This window comes from Triturus cristatus, chromosome 12 (genome assembly GCF_964204655.1).
Source record: "Triturus cristatus chromosome 12, aTriCri1.1, whole genome shotgun sequence".
In the NCBI taxonomy this organism is placed as follows: domain Eukaryota; kingdom Metazoa; phylum Chordata; class Amphibia; order Caudata; family Salamandridae; genus Triturus; species Triturus cristatus.
In genome coordinates this window covers 726,165,907-726,182,213 of record NC_140595.1, presented here as the reverse complement: position 1 = coordinate 726,182,213, position 16,307 = coordinate 726,165,907, and the positions used below count along the sequence as shown (strand labels likewise).

Here is a 16,307-nt window from a genome sequence, read left to right as displayed (position 1 = left end):
GGTCGATTTTGCAAACATGTAAATATTCCTTAAAAATCACCTGTATAACTTAAACGCAGTTTCTCAACTGCTTACAGGTGGTACAGTAGTGCTGGATCTAGGATCCAACACTGACCTAGAAAACGTAACCATAACCCCACTTACCTGCTAAGTGAATTTCCTTCCATAGGATAACATTGGTAATTTGATCAGCAAAAGTTTCTAAGTGTCAACTTTTAAAATAGCAAAATATTGCTTAAAAATCACAACAGTAACTAAAACGAATTTACTCACTTGTTTCCAAGAACTGTCCCAGGACTGAATCTAGGATCCAGTCCTGGATTTAGAAAAGTAATCCTGAAAGTAATTAATTGCATATAATTTAAAATTCCCATTGAGCTCAATGTATTATTGTGATTCAAATTGTGTTGCCTATTGCAATAAACTGTAACTATGACCTGCAAAAGTCAATTGCCTATTGCAAAGTATTTAACTAAAGCATCTCATTCTGAGAAAGTATATTTTGATACCTATTGTTGGTTCTAAAATAAAGCAACAATATCTTTTGTATGCAAACCAATGGCCTAGAGTTCAGTTCTTGAGTGTGTGAGACCATTTGCTGACTGAGTGTGTACAACAAATGTTTTACACTGTACTCTGATACTGCCTTACTGCTCGGCAAGCTACCACTTTAGAGAGTACGGTTATATCTAACTTTAGCCTCTGCCAAACCTCTGGGGACTGGGGACTCTGTGCACACTGTACCTATTTGGGAACAGTATATACAGAGCCACTTTCTCACAGTAGTGATAAAGTGATTAGAGTCCTACGGCCAACATAAAGATACAGCAAAACGTGAGGTGAAAAGCAAAAAGGTTGCTGGTAGGCCACCTTAAGGATGCCAGGTCTAACAAAAACTGAACTAAGGATAACATGAGTAAAACATCAGGTTTCTCTACTGCATTTGGTGAGACAAGTGGGCCTTCTTTTATCTTCCATTCAAGCAATCTTTGACAGACCCCTTTATTATAGAGCTTTTCAAGGATTAAAGATAAGGCACTTACAAAGGAGTCCCAAATAATCAGAGATGGTTGACTTCTGTAATATGGGTCGTAGACTAAAAGCAGCACAAAAACAGAGTGCAACAGGGTCCAAAAAACTTGAGTGCCACAAGAGAGTTTGAATGCAAGCGTATCCTTTTACAGATCCAGAGATATACTCATGCAATTTTTATTTTTAGGACAGAACGTGCATGATGAAAAAAACATTGTTTTTAAAAAGCGCATTGCAGAATATCAGTACTTTGATGTGGGAAAACTTCAAAACTTTCAAACAAAATATTTGTAGGCAGCTTACAGCAAGTTGTTGTGGCCGAGTGGTTAAGGCGATGGACTAGAAATCCATTGGGGTATCCCCGCGCAGGTTCGAATCCTGCCAACAACGAGAATCTTTTTATTATCGGCTACAATTTCAGAAGTTAACCTTTAGTATTTCTTCCATTTCAGTTTTATAAATAGGTGGCTTATTTTTGTGTCACTATTGTCTCTCCACATATTTGTTATCGCTACCTCTTTCATGTCTTTGCTACACCTCATTCCTACTTTAGCACTGGTGTAAACGCTTCAAATTATTATACCGTTGCTCTCTCATTCATACCTGCGCATGCACTTGAAAGTTACTTTACCAATAAAAGACGCAAAGAGAGAAATAGAACAAAAGTGCTGGCTGGATTGGCAAACACACTTCATAAAACTGCATTTTCTTTTTTATTCTCCCCCGTGTTACATGCTTAACCTCCCCATGTGTAATTTCTCTTAACCTGCTGTCCCAGGAAGAGAATTTCATCTACAGGCTCTTTCTGTGTTTTTTTCCCTAGTCTGTCTTTCCCATTTCTTAGCTGTGTAACTGTTCCTTTACGCGCTCTATTTAAACGCCATCAATCTCATTTGAGCTCCTTGCTCCCGCTTCTGTTTTCTCCACCTCTCATACTGCCAGTTCTCTCTTTCTCTGTGGTTGGTGGCTACTTTCCTGAGCTTCCGAAGCCACGTGGTTCCTGCCTCTTGTTGTCAGACTTGAATTGGAAAAGGAACCATATTAACAAGCCTTTACCACTCACACACGGCGGAAGTTTATACTTTAATTCAGTGAGCTAAGAAAAGCGTGTTGTGGGTCCCCTACGAGCCATTGTGCTTGCTTCATCATGATTTGGCACCAGTCATTAGCCGCAGCTCTGCTAATGAGCCACTGATGTCAGTTTCAATATTTACTCAAAAACATAACCATGCAGCCCACCCCTCAACTGTGTATTTATCTTGCTTTTCTGCTGTTCGTGTGATTAGCTGGGAGGAGCTCACGGCGACATCCTCCCTATAAAAGTGTAGATGGATCACTCTCTAACTCTTTCTTGCTTCACATACAAATGGCTTGAAAGGTGCAGGGAAGATGCAGGTCTAATAGACAGAATAGAAGGCCTGTGCCAGGTGGGTTTCTCTGCATTGGTGTCCCATCACAGGTCCGCAAGTGTAATGTGTGATCTTTGACTCCTGGCATTTCACAAGCAGGCGGCCAGGAAACGGTTTCAGCCTATCAACCACTGAGGAGACGCAGCCTCTGAATGAGGAATGAGGAAGCAATGAATACATCCAGCCTATCACAGGAACAGCCCTGAGTGTTCCGAATTATAAATTCTCCATGTCATTGTATGTCGTTGAGCCCAAGTAGCTCGTCGTGATCGTATAGTGGTTAGTACTCTGCGTTGTGGCCGCAGCAACCTCGGTTCGAATCCGAGTCACGGCATTGTGGTAGGCAATGTCACGGCAGTTGGGTGTTAATTTTACAGAATTAGCAAATGTACCAGTGGTTTTTGTAAAATGTCTATTAAAAACAGATCCTTTCAAATATTTAAACCATCTAACAACAAATGATTTAAACTCGCATGATTATAAGCTGTAGCTATAATGTATTTACTTACATAAATTATCGTTCTTGAACCTATTGCGGGTGGAGGGGGAGCGGAGCTCACCCCCCAGGTGCAGTTGAGTGACCTGTGTTGTGGCTCTCTAGAGGGAAGGCACACATTTTGCTGTCACCCAGCCCAATCCAGACGTGTATTGGGGCCAGGTTTCAGGCAAATAGAGCAGTAAGTGCAGAGACATGTTCACTCTCTAAAAGTGGCATTTCTAAAATAGTAAAGTTAAATCCAACCTCACCAGTAAGTAGGATTTTCAATAAATAAATAAAGCTGCTCCTCTCCGATATGGAATTACCAAATAAAAAGTATAGGGGAATACACAGAGCTAACCTATGAGAGGGGTAGACCTCACAGTAGTGAAAAATGAAATAGACTGTTTGGTACTTACAGGACACGCGAACCACCAAAGTACATATCTTATTTTTTATTTACATAGCATCATGCACCTAGGACTACCTAGGGCCTACCTTAGGTGTAAATTATATGTAATAAAAGGGGAGTTTAAGGCTTGGCAAGTAGGCTGGGACTCCCCTGGGAGACCCCTGAGTCTATGCCCAGAACCATAACTCTGCCAGTCGAGTACTTACCTAAAAGCCGATAACTCACTTTTCTTCCATCGGCTAACATTGAGTGGTTTCACTTGGAAATTCTTCTAAGTGGTGTGGAGTTTTGGAACTTTAAAATATTCATCTAAAATCAGCCGAACAACGAATTCTGATTTACTCACCTGTTATCAGGAGAGACCTCAGTGCTGCATCTTGGAGCTCGGCACTGACCCTGAAAAGTAATTTTAACCGTACTTACCAGTAACTCGAATTTCCTTCCATGGGATATCATTGCCTGCTTTTTGCTGAAAATTTTCTAAGTGTCGATCTTTGAAACTTACAAATATTCTTTAAAAATCGTACCAACTGTGAAAACTTAATTATTTACCTGTTTTAGATAGATGTCCCAGTACTGAGCCTAGGAGCCCAGCACTGGATTACAAAAGTAACGAGAACGTACTTTACCCGTAACTTGAATTTTCTTCCATAGGAAACCATTGACTGTTTTTCTGTGAAATTTCTTTTAAGTGTCGATTTTGCAAACATGTAAATATTCCTTAAAAATCGCCTGTATAACTTAAACGCAGTTTCTCAACTGCTTACAGGTGGTACAGTAGTGCTGGATCTAGGATCCAACACTGACCTAGAAAAAGTAACCATAACCCCACTTACCTGCTAAGTGAATTTCCTTCCATAGGATAACATTGGTAATTTGATCAGCAAAAGTTTCTAAGTGTCAACTTTTAAAATAGCAAAATATTGCTTAAAAATCACAACAGTAACTAAAACGAATTTACTCACTTGTTTCCAAGAACTGTCCCAGGACTGAATCTAGGATCCAGTCCTGGATTTAGAAAAGTAATCCTGAAAGTAATTAATTGCATATAACTTAAAATTCCCATTGAGCTCAATGTATTATTGTGATTCAAATTGTGTTGCCTATTGCAATAAACTGTAACTATGACCTGCAAAAGTCAATTGCCTATTGCAAAGTATTTAACTAAAGCATCTCATTCTGAGAAAGTATATTTTGATACCTATTGTTGGTTCTAAAATAAAACAACAATATCTTTTGTATGCAAACCAATGGCCTAGAGTTCAGTTCTTGAGTGTGTGAGACCATTTGCTGACTGAGTGTGTACAACAAATGTTTTACACTGTACTCTGATACTGCCTTACTGCTCGGCAAGCTACCACTTTAGAGAGTAAGGTTATATCTAACTTTAGCCTCTGCCAAACCTCTGGGGACTGGGGACTCTGTGCACACTGTACCTATTTGGGAACAGTATATACAGAGCCACTTTCTCACAGTAGTGATAAAGTGATTAGAGTCCTACGGCCAACATAAAGATACAGCAAAACGTGAGGTGAAAAGCAAAAAGGTTGCTGGTAGGCCACCTTAAGGATGCCAGGTCTAACAAAAACTGAACTAAGGATAACATGAGTAAAACATCAGGTTTCTCTACTGCATTTGGTGAGACAAGTGGGCCTTCTTTTATCTTCCATTCAAGCAATCTTTGACAGACCCCTTTATTATAGAGCTTTTCAAGGATTAAAGATAAGGCACTTACAAAGGAGTCCCAAATAATCAGAGATGGTTGACTTCTGTAATATGGGTCGTAGACTAAAAGCAGCACAAAAACAGAGTGCAACAGGGTCCAAAAAACTTGAGTGCCACAAGAGAGTTTGAATGCAAGCGTATCCTTTTACAGATCCAGAGATATACTCATGCAATTTTTATTTTTAGGACAGAACGTGCATGATGAAAAAAACATTGTTTTTAAAAAGCGCATTGCAGAATATCAGTACTTTGATGTGGGAAAACGTCAAAACTTTCAAACAAAATATTTGTAGGCAGCTTACAGCAAGTTGTTGTGGCCGAGTGGTTAAGGCGATGGACTAGAAATCCATTGGGGTATCCCTGCGCAGGTTCGAATCCTGCCAACAACGAGAATCTTTTTATTATCGGCTACAATTTCAGAAGTTAACCTTTAGTATTTCTTCCATTTCAGTTTTATAAATAGGTGGCTTATTTTTGTGTCACTATTGCCTCTACACATATTTGTTATCGCTACCTCTTTCATGTCTTTGCTACACCTCATTCCTACTTTAGCACTGGTGTAAACGCTTCAAATTATTATACCGTTGCTCTCTCATTCATACCTGCGCATGCACTTGAAAGTTACTTTACCAATAAAAGACGCAAAGAGAGAAATAGAACAAAAGTGCTGGCTGGATTGGCAAACACACTTCATAAAACTGCATTTTCTTTTTTATTCTCCCCCGTGTTACATGCTTAACCTCCCCATGTGTAATTTCTCTTAACCTGCTGTCCCAGGAAGAGAATTTCATGTACAGGCTCTTTCTGTGTTTTTTTCCCTAGTCTGTCTTTCCCATTTCTTAGCTGTGTAACTGTTCCTTTACGCGCTCTATTTAAACGCCATCAATCTCATTTGAGCTCCTTGCTCCCGCTTCTGTTTTCTCCACCTCTCATACTGCCAGTTCTCTCTTTCTCTGTGGTTGGTGGCTACTTTCCTGAGCTTCCGAAGCCACGTGGTTCCTGCCTCTTGTTGTCAGACTTGAATTGGAAAAGGAACCATATTAACAAGCCTTTACCACTCACACACGGCGGAAGTTTATACTTTAATTCAGTGAGCTAAGAAAAGCGTGTTGTGGGTCCCCTACGAGCCATTGTGCTTGCTTCATCATGATTTGGCACCAGTCATTAGCCCCAGCTCTGCTAATGAGCCACTGAGGTCAGTTTCAATATTTACTCAAAAACATAACCATACAGCCCACCCCTCAACTGTGTATTTATCTTGCTTTTCTGCTGTTCGTGTGATTAGCTGGGAGGAGCTCACGGCGACATCCTCCCTATAAAAGTGTAGATGGATCACTCTCTAACTCTTTCTTGCTTCACATACAAATGGCTTGAAAGGTGCAGGGAAGATGCAGGTCTAATAGACAGAATAGAAGGCCTGTGCCAGGTGGGTTTCTCTGCATTGGTGTCCCATCACAGGTCCGCAAGTGTAATGTGTGATCTTTGACTCCTGGCATTTCACAAGCAGGCGGCCAGGAAACGGTTTCAGCCTATCAACCACTGAGGAGACGCAGCCTCTGAATGAGGAATGAGGAAGCAATGAATACATCCAGCCTATCACAGGAACAGCCCTGAGTGTTCCGAATTATAAATTCTCTATGTCATTGTATGTCGTTGAGCCCAAGTAGCTCGCCGTGATCGTATAGTGGTTAGTACTCTGCGTTATGGCCGCAGCAACCTCGGTTCGAATCCGAGTCACGGCATTGTGGTTGGCAATGTCACGGCAGTTGGGTGTTAATTTTACAGAATTAGCAAATGTACCAGTGGTTTTTGTAAAATGTCTATTAAAAACAGATCCTTTCAAATATTTAAACCATCTATCAACAAATGATTTAAACTCGAATGATTATAAGCTGTAGCTATAATGTATTTACTTACATAAATTATCGTTCTTGAACCTATTGGGGGTGGAGGGGGAGCGGAGCTCACCCCCCAGGTGCAGTTGAGTGACCTGTGTTGTGGCTCTCTAGAGGGAAGGCACAAATTTTGCTGTCACCCAGCCCAATCCAGACGTGTATTGGGGCCAGGTTTCAGGCAAATAGAGCAGTAAGTGCAGAGACATGTTCACTCTCTAAAAGTGGCATTTCTAAAATAGTAAAGTTAAATCCAACCTCACCAGTAAGTAGGATTTTCAATAAATAAATAAAGCTACTCCTCTCCGATATGGAATTACCAAATAAAAAGTATAGGGGAATACACAGAGCTAACCTATGAGAGGGGTAGACCTCACAGTAGTGAAAAATGAAATAGACTGTTTGGTACTTACAGGACACGCGAACCACCAAAGTACATATCTTATTTTTTACTTACATAGCATCATGCACCTAGGACTACCTAGGGCCTACCTTAGGTGTAAATTATATGTAATAAAAGGGGAGTTTAAGGCTTGGCAAGTAGGCTGGGACTCCCCTGGGAGACCCCTGAGTCTATGCCCAGAACCATAACTCTGCCAGTCGAGTACTTACCTAAAAGCCGATAACTCACTTTTCTTCCATAGGCTAACATTGAGTGGTTTCACTTGGAAATTCTTCTAAGTGGTGTGGAGTTTTGGAACTTTAAAATATTCATCTAAAATCAGCCGAACAACGAATTCTGATTTACTCACCTGTTATCAGGAGAGACCTCAGTGCTGCATCTTGGAGCTCAGTACTGACCCTGAAAAGTAATTTTAACCGTACTTACCAGTAACTCGAATTTCCTTCCATGGGATATCATTGCCTGCTTTTTGCTGAACATTTTCTAAGTGTCGATTTTTGAAACTTACAAATATTCTTTAAAAATCGTACCAACTGTGAAAACGTAATTGTTTACCTGTTTTAGATAGATGTCCCAGTACTGAGCCTAGGAGCCCAGCACTGGATTACAAAAGTAACGAGAACGTACTTTACCCGTAACTTGAATTTTCTTCCATAGGAAACCATTGACTGTTTTTCTGTGAAATTTCTTCTAAGTGTCGATTTTGCAAACATGTAAATATTCCTTAAAAATCGCCTGTATAACTTAAACGCAGTTTCTCAACTGCTTACAGGTGGTACAGTAGTGCTGGATCTAGGATCCAACACTGACCTAGAAAAAGTAACCATAACCCCACTTACCTGCTAAGTGAATTTCCTTCCATAGGATAACATTGGTAATTTGATCAGCAAAAGTTTCTAAGTGTCAACTTTTAAAATAGCAAAATATTGCTTAAAAATCACAACAGTAACTAAAACGAATTTACTCACTTGTTTCCAAGAACTGTCCCAGGACTGAATCTAGGATCCAGTCCTGGATTTAGAAAAGTAATCCTGAAAGTAATTAATTGCATATAACTTAAAATTCCCATTGAGCTCAATGTATTATTGTGATTCAAATTGTGTTGCCTATTGCAATAAACTGTAACTATGACCTGCAAAAGTCAATTGCCTATTGCAAAGTATTTAACTAAAGCATCTCATTCTGAGAAAGTATATTTTGATACCTATTGTTGGTTCTAAAATAAAACAACAATATCTTTTGTATGCAAACCAATGGCCTAGAGTTCAGTTCTTGAGTGTGTGAGACCATTTGCTGACTGAGTGTGTACAACAAATGTTTTACACTGTACTCTGATACTGCCTTACTGCTCGGCAAGCTACCACTTTAGAGAGTAAGGTTATATCTAACTTTAGCCTCTGCCAAACCTCTGGGGACTGGGGACTCTGTGCACACTGTACCTATTTGGGAACAGTATATACAGAGCCACTTTCTCACAGTAGTGATAAAGTGATTAGAGTCCTACGGCCAACATAAAGATACAGCAAAACGTGAGGTGAAAAGCAAAAAGGTTGCTGGTAGGCCACCTTAAGGATGCCAGGTCTAACAAAAACTGAACTAAGGATAACATGAGTAAAACATCAGGTTTCTCTACTGCATTTGGTGAGGCAAGTGGACCTTCTTTTATCTTCCATTCAAGCAATCTTTGACAGACCCCTTTATTATAGAGCTTTTCAAGGATTAAAGATAAGGCACTTACAAAGGAGTCCCAAATAATCAGAGATGGTTGACTTCTGTAATATGGGTCGTAGACTAAAAGCAGCACAAAAACAGAGTGCAACAGGGTCCAAAAAACTTGAGTGCCACAAGAGAGTTTGAATGCAAGCGTATCCTTTTACAGATCCAGAGATATACTCATGCAATTTTTATTTTTAGGACAGAACGTGCATGATGAAAAAAACATTGTTTTTAAAAAGCGCATTGCAGAATATCAGTACTTTGATGTGGGAAAACTTCAAAACTTTCAAACAAAATATTTGTAGGCAGCTTACAGCAAGTTGTTGTGGCCGAGTGGTTAAGGCGATGGACTAGAAATCCATTTGGGTATCCCCGCGCAGGTTCGAATCCTGCCAACAACGAGAATCTTTTTATTATCGGCTACAATTTCAGAAGTTAACCTTTAGTATTTCTTCCATTTCAGTTTTATAAATAGGTGGCTTATTTTTGTGTCACTATTGCCTCTCCACATATTTGTTATCGCTACCTCTTTCATGTCTTTGCTACACCTCATTCCTACTTTAGCACTGGTGTAAACGCTTCAAATTATTATACCGTTGCTCTCTCATTCATACCTGCGCATGCACTTGAAAGTTACTTTACCAATAAAAGACGCAAAGAGAGAAATAGAACAAAAGTGCTGGCTGGATTGGCAAACACACTTCATAAAACTGCATTTTCTTTTTTATTCTCCCCCGTGTTACATGCTTAACCTCCCCATGTGTAATTTCTCTTAACCTGCTGTCCCAGGAAGAGAATTTCATGTACAGGCTCTTTCTGTGTTTTTTTCCCTAGTCTGTCTTTCCCATTTCTTAGCTGTGTAACTGTTCCTTTACGCGCTCTATTTAAACGCCATCAATCTCATTTGAGCTCCTTGCTCCCGCTTCTGTTTTCTCCACCTCTCATACTGCCAGTTCTCTCTTTCTCTGTGGTTGGTGGCTACTTTCCTGAGCTTCCGAAGCCACGTGGTTCCTGCCTCTTGTTGTCAGACTTGAATTGGAAAAGGAACCATATTAACAAGCCTTTACCACTCACACACGGCGGAAGTTTATACTTTAATTCAGTGAGCTAAGAAAAGCGTGTTGTGGGTCCCCTACGAGCCATTGTGCTTGCTTCATCATGATTTGGCACCAGTCATTAGCCGCAGCTCTGCTAATGAGCCACTGATGTCAGTTTCAATATTTACTCAAAAACATAACCATGCAGCCCACCCCTCAACTGTGTATTTATCTTGCTTTTCTGCTGTTCGTGTGATTAGCTGGGAGGAGCTCACGGCGACATCCTCCCTATAAAAGTGTAGATGGATCACTCTCTAACTCTTTCTTGCTTCACATACAAATGGCTTGAAAGGTGCAGGGAAGATGCAGGTCTAATAGACAGAATAGAAGGCCTGTGCCAGGTGGGTTTCTCTGCATTGGTGTCCCATCACAGGTCCGCAAGTGTAATGTGTGATCTTTGACTCCTGGCATTTCACAAGCAGGCGGCCAGGAAACGGTTTCAGCCTATCAACCACTGAGGAGACGCAGCCTCTGAATGAGGAATGAGGAAGCAATGAATACATCCAGCCTATCACAGGAACAGCCCTGAGTGTTCCGAATTATAAATTCTCCATGTCATTGTATGTCGTTGAGCCCAAGTAGCTCGTCGTGATCGTATAGTGGTTAGTACTCTGCGTTGTGGCCGCAGCAACCTCGGTTCGAATCCGAGTCACGGCATTGTGGTTGGCAATGTCACGGCAGTTGGGTGTTAATTTTACAGAATTAGCAAATGTACCAGTGGTTTTTGTAAAATGTCTATTAAAAACAGATCCTTTCAAATATTTAAACCATCTAACAACAAATGATTTAAACTCGCATGATTATAAGCTGTAGCTATAATGTATTTACTTACATAAATTATCGTTCTTGAACCTATTGCGGGTGGAGGGGGAGCGGAGCTCACCCCCCAGGTGCAGTTGAGTGACCTGTGTTGTGGCTCTCTAGAGGGACGGCACACATTTTGCTGTCACCCAGCCCAATCCAGACGTGTATTGGGGCCAGGTTTCAGGCAAATAGAGCAGTAAGTGCAGAGACATGTTCACTCTCTAAAAGTGGCATTTCTAAAATAGTAAAGTTAAATCCAACCTCACCAGTAAGTAGGATTTTCAATAAATAAATAAAGCTGCTCCTCTCCGATATGGAATTACCAAATAAAAAGTATAGGGGAATACACAGAGCTAACCTATGAGAGGGGTAGACCTCACAGTAGTGAAAAATGAAATAGACAGTTTGGTACTTACAGGACACGCGAACCACCAAAGTACATATTTTATTTTTTACTTACATAGCATCATGCACCTAGGACTACCTAGGGCCTACCTTAGGTGTAAATTATATGTAATAAAAGGGGAGTTTAAGGCTTGGCAAGTAGGCTGGGACTCCCCTGGGAGACCCCTGAGTCTATGCCCAGAACCATAACTCTGCCAGTCGAGTACTTACCTAAAAGCCGATAACTCACTTTTCTTCCATCGGCTAACATTGAGTGGTTTCACTTGGAAATTCTTCTAAGTGGTGTGGAGTTTTGGAACTTTAAAATATTCATCTAAAATCAGCCGAACAACGAATTCTGATTTACTCACCTGTTATCAGGAGAGACCTCAGTGCTGCATCTTGGAGCTCAGTACTGACCCTGAAAAGTAATTTTAACCGTACTTACCAGTAACTCGAATTTCCTTCCATGGGATATCATTGCCTGCTTTTTGCTGAAAATTTTCTAAGTGTCGATTTTTGAAACTTACAAATATTCTTTAAAAATCGTACCAACTGTGAAAACGTAATTGTTTACCTGTTTTAGATAGATGTCCCAGTACTGAGCCTAGGAGCCCAGCACTGGATTTCAAAAGTAACGAGAACGTACTTTACCCGTAACTTGAATTTTCTATCATAGGAAACCATTGACTGTTTTTCTGTGAAATTTCTTCTAAGTGTCGATTTTGCAAACATGTAAATATTCCTTAAAAATCACCTGTATAACTTAAACGCAGTTTCTCAACTGCTTACAGGTGGTACAGTAGTGCTGGATCTAGGATCCAACACTGACCTAGAAAACGTAACCATAACCCCACTTACCTGCTAAGTGAATTTCCTTCCATAGGATAACATTGGTAATTTGATCAGCAAAAGTTTCTAAGTGTCAACTTTTAAAATAGCAAAATATTGCTTAAAAATCACAACAGTAACTAAAACGAATTTACTCACTTGTTTCCAAGAACTGTCCCAGGACTGAATCTAGGATCCAGTCCTGGATTTAGAAAAGTAATCCTGAAAGTAATTAATTGCATATAATTTAAAATTCCCATTGAGCTCAATGTATTATTGTGATTCAAATTGTGTTGCCTATTGCAATAAACTGTAACTATGACCTGCAAAAGTCAATTGCCTATTGCAAAGTATTTAACTAAAGCATCTCATTCTGAGAAAGTATATTTTGATACCTATTGTTGGTTCTAAAATAAAGCAACAATATCTTTTGTATGCAAACCAATGGCCTAGAGTTCAGTTCTTGAGTGTGTGAGACCATTTGCTGACTGAGTGTGTACAACAAATGTTTTACACTGTACTCTGATACTGCCTTACTGCTCGGCAAGCTACCACTTTAGAGAGTACGGTTATATCTAACTTTAGCCTCTGCCAAACCTCTGGGGACTGGGGACTCTGTGCACACTGTACCTATTTGGGAACAGTATATAAAGAGCCACTTTCTCACAGTAGTGATAAAGTGATTAGAGTCCTACGGCCAACATAAAGATACAGCAAAACGTGAGGTGAAAAGCAAAAAGGTTGCTGGTAGGCCACCTTAAGGATGCCAGGTCTAACAAAAACTGAACTAAGGATAACATGAGTAAAACATCAGGTTTCTCTACTGCATTTGGTGAGACAAGTGGGCCTTCTTTTATCTTCCATTCAAGCAATCTTTGACAGACCCCTTTATTATAGAGCTTTTCAAGGATTAAAGATAAGGCACTTACAAAGGAGTCCCAAATAATCAGAGATGGTTGACTTCTGTAATATGGGTCGTAGACTAAAAGCAGCACAAAAACAGAGTGCAACAGGGTCCAAAAAACTTGAGTGCCACAAGAGAGTTTGAATGCAAGCGTATCCTTTTACAGATCCAGAGATATACTCATGCAATTTTTATTTTTAGGACAGAACGTGCATGATGAAAAAAACATTGTTTTTAAAAAGCGCATTGCAGAATATCAGTACTTTGATGTGGGAAAACTTCAAAACTTTCAAACAAAATATTTGTAGGCAGCTTACAGCAAGTTGTTGTGGCCGAGTGGTTAAGGCGATGGACTAGAAATCCATTGGGGTATCCCCGCGCAGGTTCGAATCCTGCCAACAACGAGAATCTTTTTATTATCGGCTACAATTTCAGAAGTTAACCTTTAGTATTTCTTCCATTTCAGTTTTATAAATAGGTGGCTTATTTTTGTGTCACTATTGCCTCTCCACATATTTGTTATCGCTACCTCTTTCATGTCTTTGCTACACCTCATTCCTACTTTAGCACTGGTGTAAACGCTTCAAATTATTATACCGTTGCTCTCTCATTCATACCTGCGCATGCACTTGAAAGTTACTTTACCAATAAAAGACGCAAAGAGAGAAATAGAACAAAAGTGCTGGCTGGATTGGCAAACACACTTCATAAAACTGCATTTTCTTTTTTATTCTCCCCCGTGTTACATGCTTAACCTCCCCATGTGTAATTTCTCTTAACCTGCTGTCCCAGGAAGAGAATTTCATGTACAGGCTCTTTCTGTGTTTTTTTCCCTAGTCTGTCTTTCCCATTTCTTAGCTGTGTAACTGTTCCTTTACGCGCTCTATTTAAACGCCATCAATCTCATTTGAGCTCCTTGCTCCCGCTTCTGTTTTCTCCACCTCTCATACTGCCAGTTCTCTCTTTCTCTGTGGTTGGTGGCTACTTTCCTGAGCTTCCGAAGCCACGTGGTTCCTGCCTCTTGTTGTCAGACTTGAATTGGAAAAGGAACCATATTAACAAGCCTTTACCACTCACACACGGCGGAAGTTTATACTTTAATTCAGTGAGCTAAGAAAAGCGTGTTGTGGGTCCCCTACGAGCCATTGTGCTTGCTTCATCATGATTTGGCACCAGTCATTAGCCGCAGCTCTGCTAATGAGCCACTGATGTCAGTTTCAATATTTACTCAAAAACATAACCATGCAGCCCACCCCTCAACTGTGTATTTATCTTGCTTTTCTGCTGTTCGTGTGATTAGCTGGGAGGAGCTCACGGCGACATCCTCCCTATAAAAGTGTAGATGGATCACTCTCTAACTCTTTCTTGCTTCACATACAAATGGTTTGAAAGGTGCAGGGAAGATGCAGGTCTAATAGACAGAATAGAAGGCCTGTGCCAGGTGGGTTTCTCTGCATTGGTGTCCCATCACAGGTCCGCAAGTGTAATGTGTGATCTTTGACTCCTGGCATTTCACAAGCAGGCGGCCAGGAAACGGTTTCAGCCTATCAACCACTGAGGAGACGCAGCCTCTGAATGAGGAATGAGGAAGCAATGAATACATCCAGCCTATCACAGGAACAGCCCTGAGTGTTCCGAATTATAAATTCTCCATGTCATTGTATGTCGTTGAGCCCAAGTAGCTCGTCGTGATCGTATAGTGGTTAGTACTCTGCGTTGTGGCCGCAGCAACCTCGGTTCGAATCCGAGTCACGGCATTGTGGTAGGCAATGTCACGGCAGTTGGGTGTTAATTTTACAGAATTAGCAAATGTACCAGTGGTTTTTGTAAAATGTCTATTAAAAACAGATCCTTTCAAATATTTAAACCATCTAACAACAAATGATTTAAACTCGCATGATTATAAGCTGTAGCTATAATGTATTTACTTACATAAATTATCGTTCTTGAACCTATTGCGGGTGGAGGGGGAGCGGAGCTCACCCCCCAGGTGCAGTTGAGTGACCTGTGTTGTGGCTCTCTAGAGGGAAGGCACACATTTTGCTGTCACCCAGCCCAATCCAGACGTGTATTGGGGCCAGGTTTCAGGCAAATAGAGCAGTAAGTGCAGAGACATGTTCACTCTCTAAAAGTGGCATTTCTAAAATAGTAAAGTTAAATCCAACCTCACCAGTAAGTAGGATTTTCAATAAATAAATAAAGCTGCTCCTCTCCGATATGGAATTACCAAATAAAAAGTATAGGGGAATACACAGAGCTAACCTATGAGAGGGGTAGACCTCACAGTAGTGAAAAATGAAATAGACTGTTTGGTACTTACAGGACACGCGAACCACCAAAGTACATATCTTATTTTTTACTTACATAGCATCATGCACCTAGGACTACCTAGGGCCTACCTTAGGTGTAAATTATATGTAATAAAAGGGGAGTTTAAGGCTTGGCAAGTAGGCTGGGACTCCCCTGGGAGACCCCTGAGTCTATGCCCAGAACCATAACTCTGCCAGTCGAGTACTTACCTAAAAGCCGATAACTCACTTTTCTTCCATCGGCTAACATTGAGTGGTTTCACTTGGAAATTCTTCTAAGTGGTGTGGAGTTTTGGAACTTTAAAATATTCATCTAAAATCAGCCGAACAACGAATTCTGATTTACTCACCTGTTATCAGGAGAGACCTCAGTGCTGCATCTTGGAGCTCGGCACTGACCCTGAAAAGTAATTTTAACCGTACTTACCAGTAACTCGAATTTCCTTCCATGGGATATCATTGCCTGCTTTTTGCTGAAAATTTTCTAAGTGTCGATCTTTGAAACTTACAAATATTCTTTAAAAATCGTACCAACTGTGAAAACTTAATTATTTACCTGTTTTAGATAGATGTCCCAGTACTGAGTCTAGGAGCCCAGCACTGGATTACAAAAGTAACGAGAACGTACTTTACCCGTAACTTGAATTTTCTTCCATAGGAAACCATTGACTGTTTTTCTGTGAAATTTCTTTTAAGTGTCGATTTTGCAAACATGTAAATATTCCTTAAAAATCGCCTGTATAACTTAAACGCAGTTTCTCAACTGCTTACAGGTGGTACAGTAGTGCTGGATCTAGGATCCAACACTGACCTAGAAAAAGTAACCATAACCCCACTTACCTGCTAAGTGAATTTCCTTCCATAGGATAACATTGGTAATTTGATCAGCAAAAGTTTCTAAGTGTCAACTT

At 40.4% G+C, this 16,307-nt stretch overlaps 5 non-coding genes across 5 annotated transcripts; all 5 read left to right on the top strand.

Annotated features, from left to right (window-relative positions):
- Nucleotides 1-1,340: 1,340 nt before the first annotated feature.
- TRNAS-AGA (transfer RNA serine (anticodon AGA)) lies at nt 1,341-1,422 on the top strand. The gene has a single exon. It is a non-coding gene; the product is annotated as a tRNA-Ser (tRNA).
- A 3,941-nt stretch (nt 1,423-5,363) lies between these two features.
- TRNAS-AGA (transfer RNA serine (anticodon AGA)) lies at nt 5,364-5,445 on the top strand. Its single transcript has one exon. It is a non-coding gene; the product is annotated as a tRNA-Ser (tRNA).
- Nucleotides 5,446-6,726: 1,281 nt separating this feature from the next.
- TRNAH-AUG (transfer RNA histidin (anticodon AUG)) lies at nt 6,727-6,798 on the top strand. Its single transcript has one exon. It is a non-coding gene; the product is annotated as a tRNA-His (tRNA).
- A 2,588-nt stretch (nt 6,799-9,386) lies between these two features.
- TRNAS-AGA (transfer RNA serine (anticodon AGA)) lies at nt 9,387-9,468 on the top strand. The gene has a single exon. It is a non-coding gene; the product is annotated as a tRNA-Ser (tRNA).
- A 3,941-nt stretch (nt 9,469-13,409) lies between these two features.
- Nucleotides 13,410-13,491, top strand: TRNAS-AGA (transfer RNA serine (anticodon AGA)). Its single transcript has one exon. It is a non-coding gene; the product is annotated as a tRNA-Ser (tRNA).
- The last annotated feature ends 2,816 nt before the right edge of the window (nt 13,492-16,307 follow it).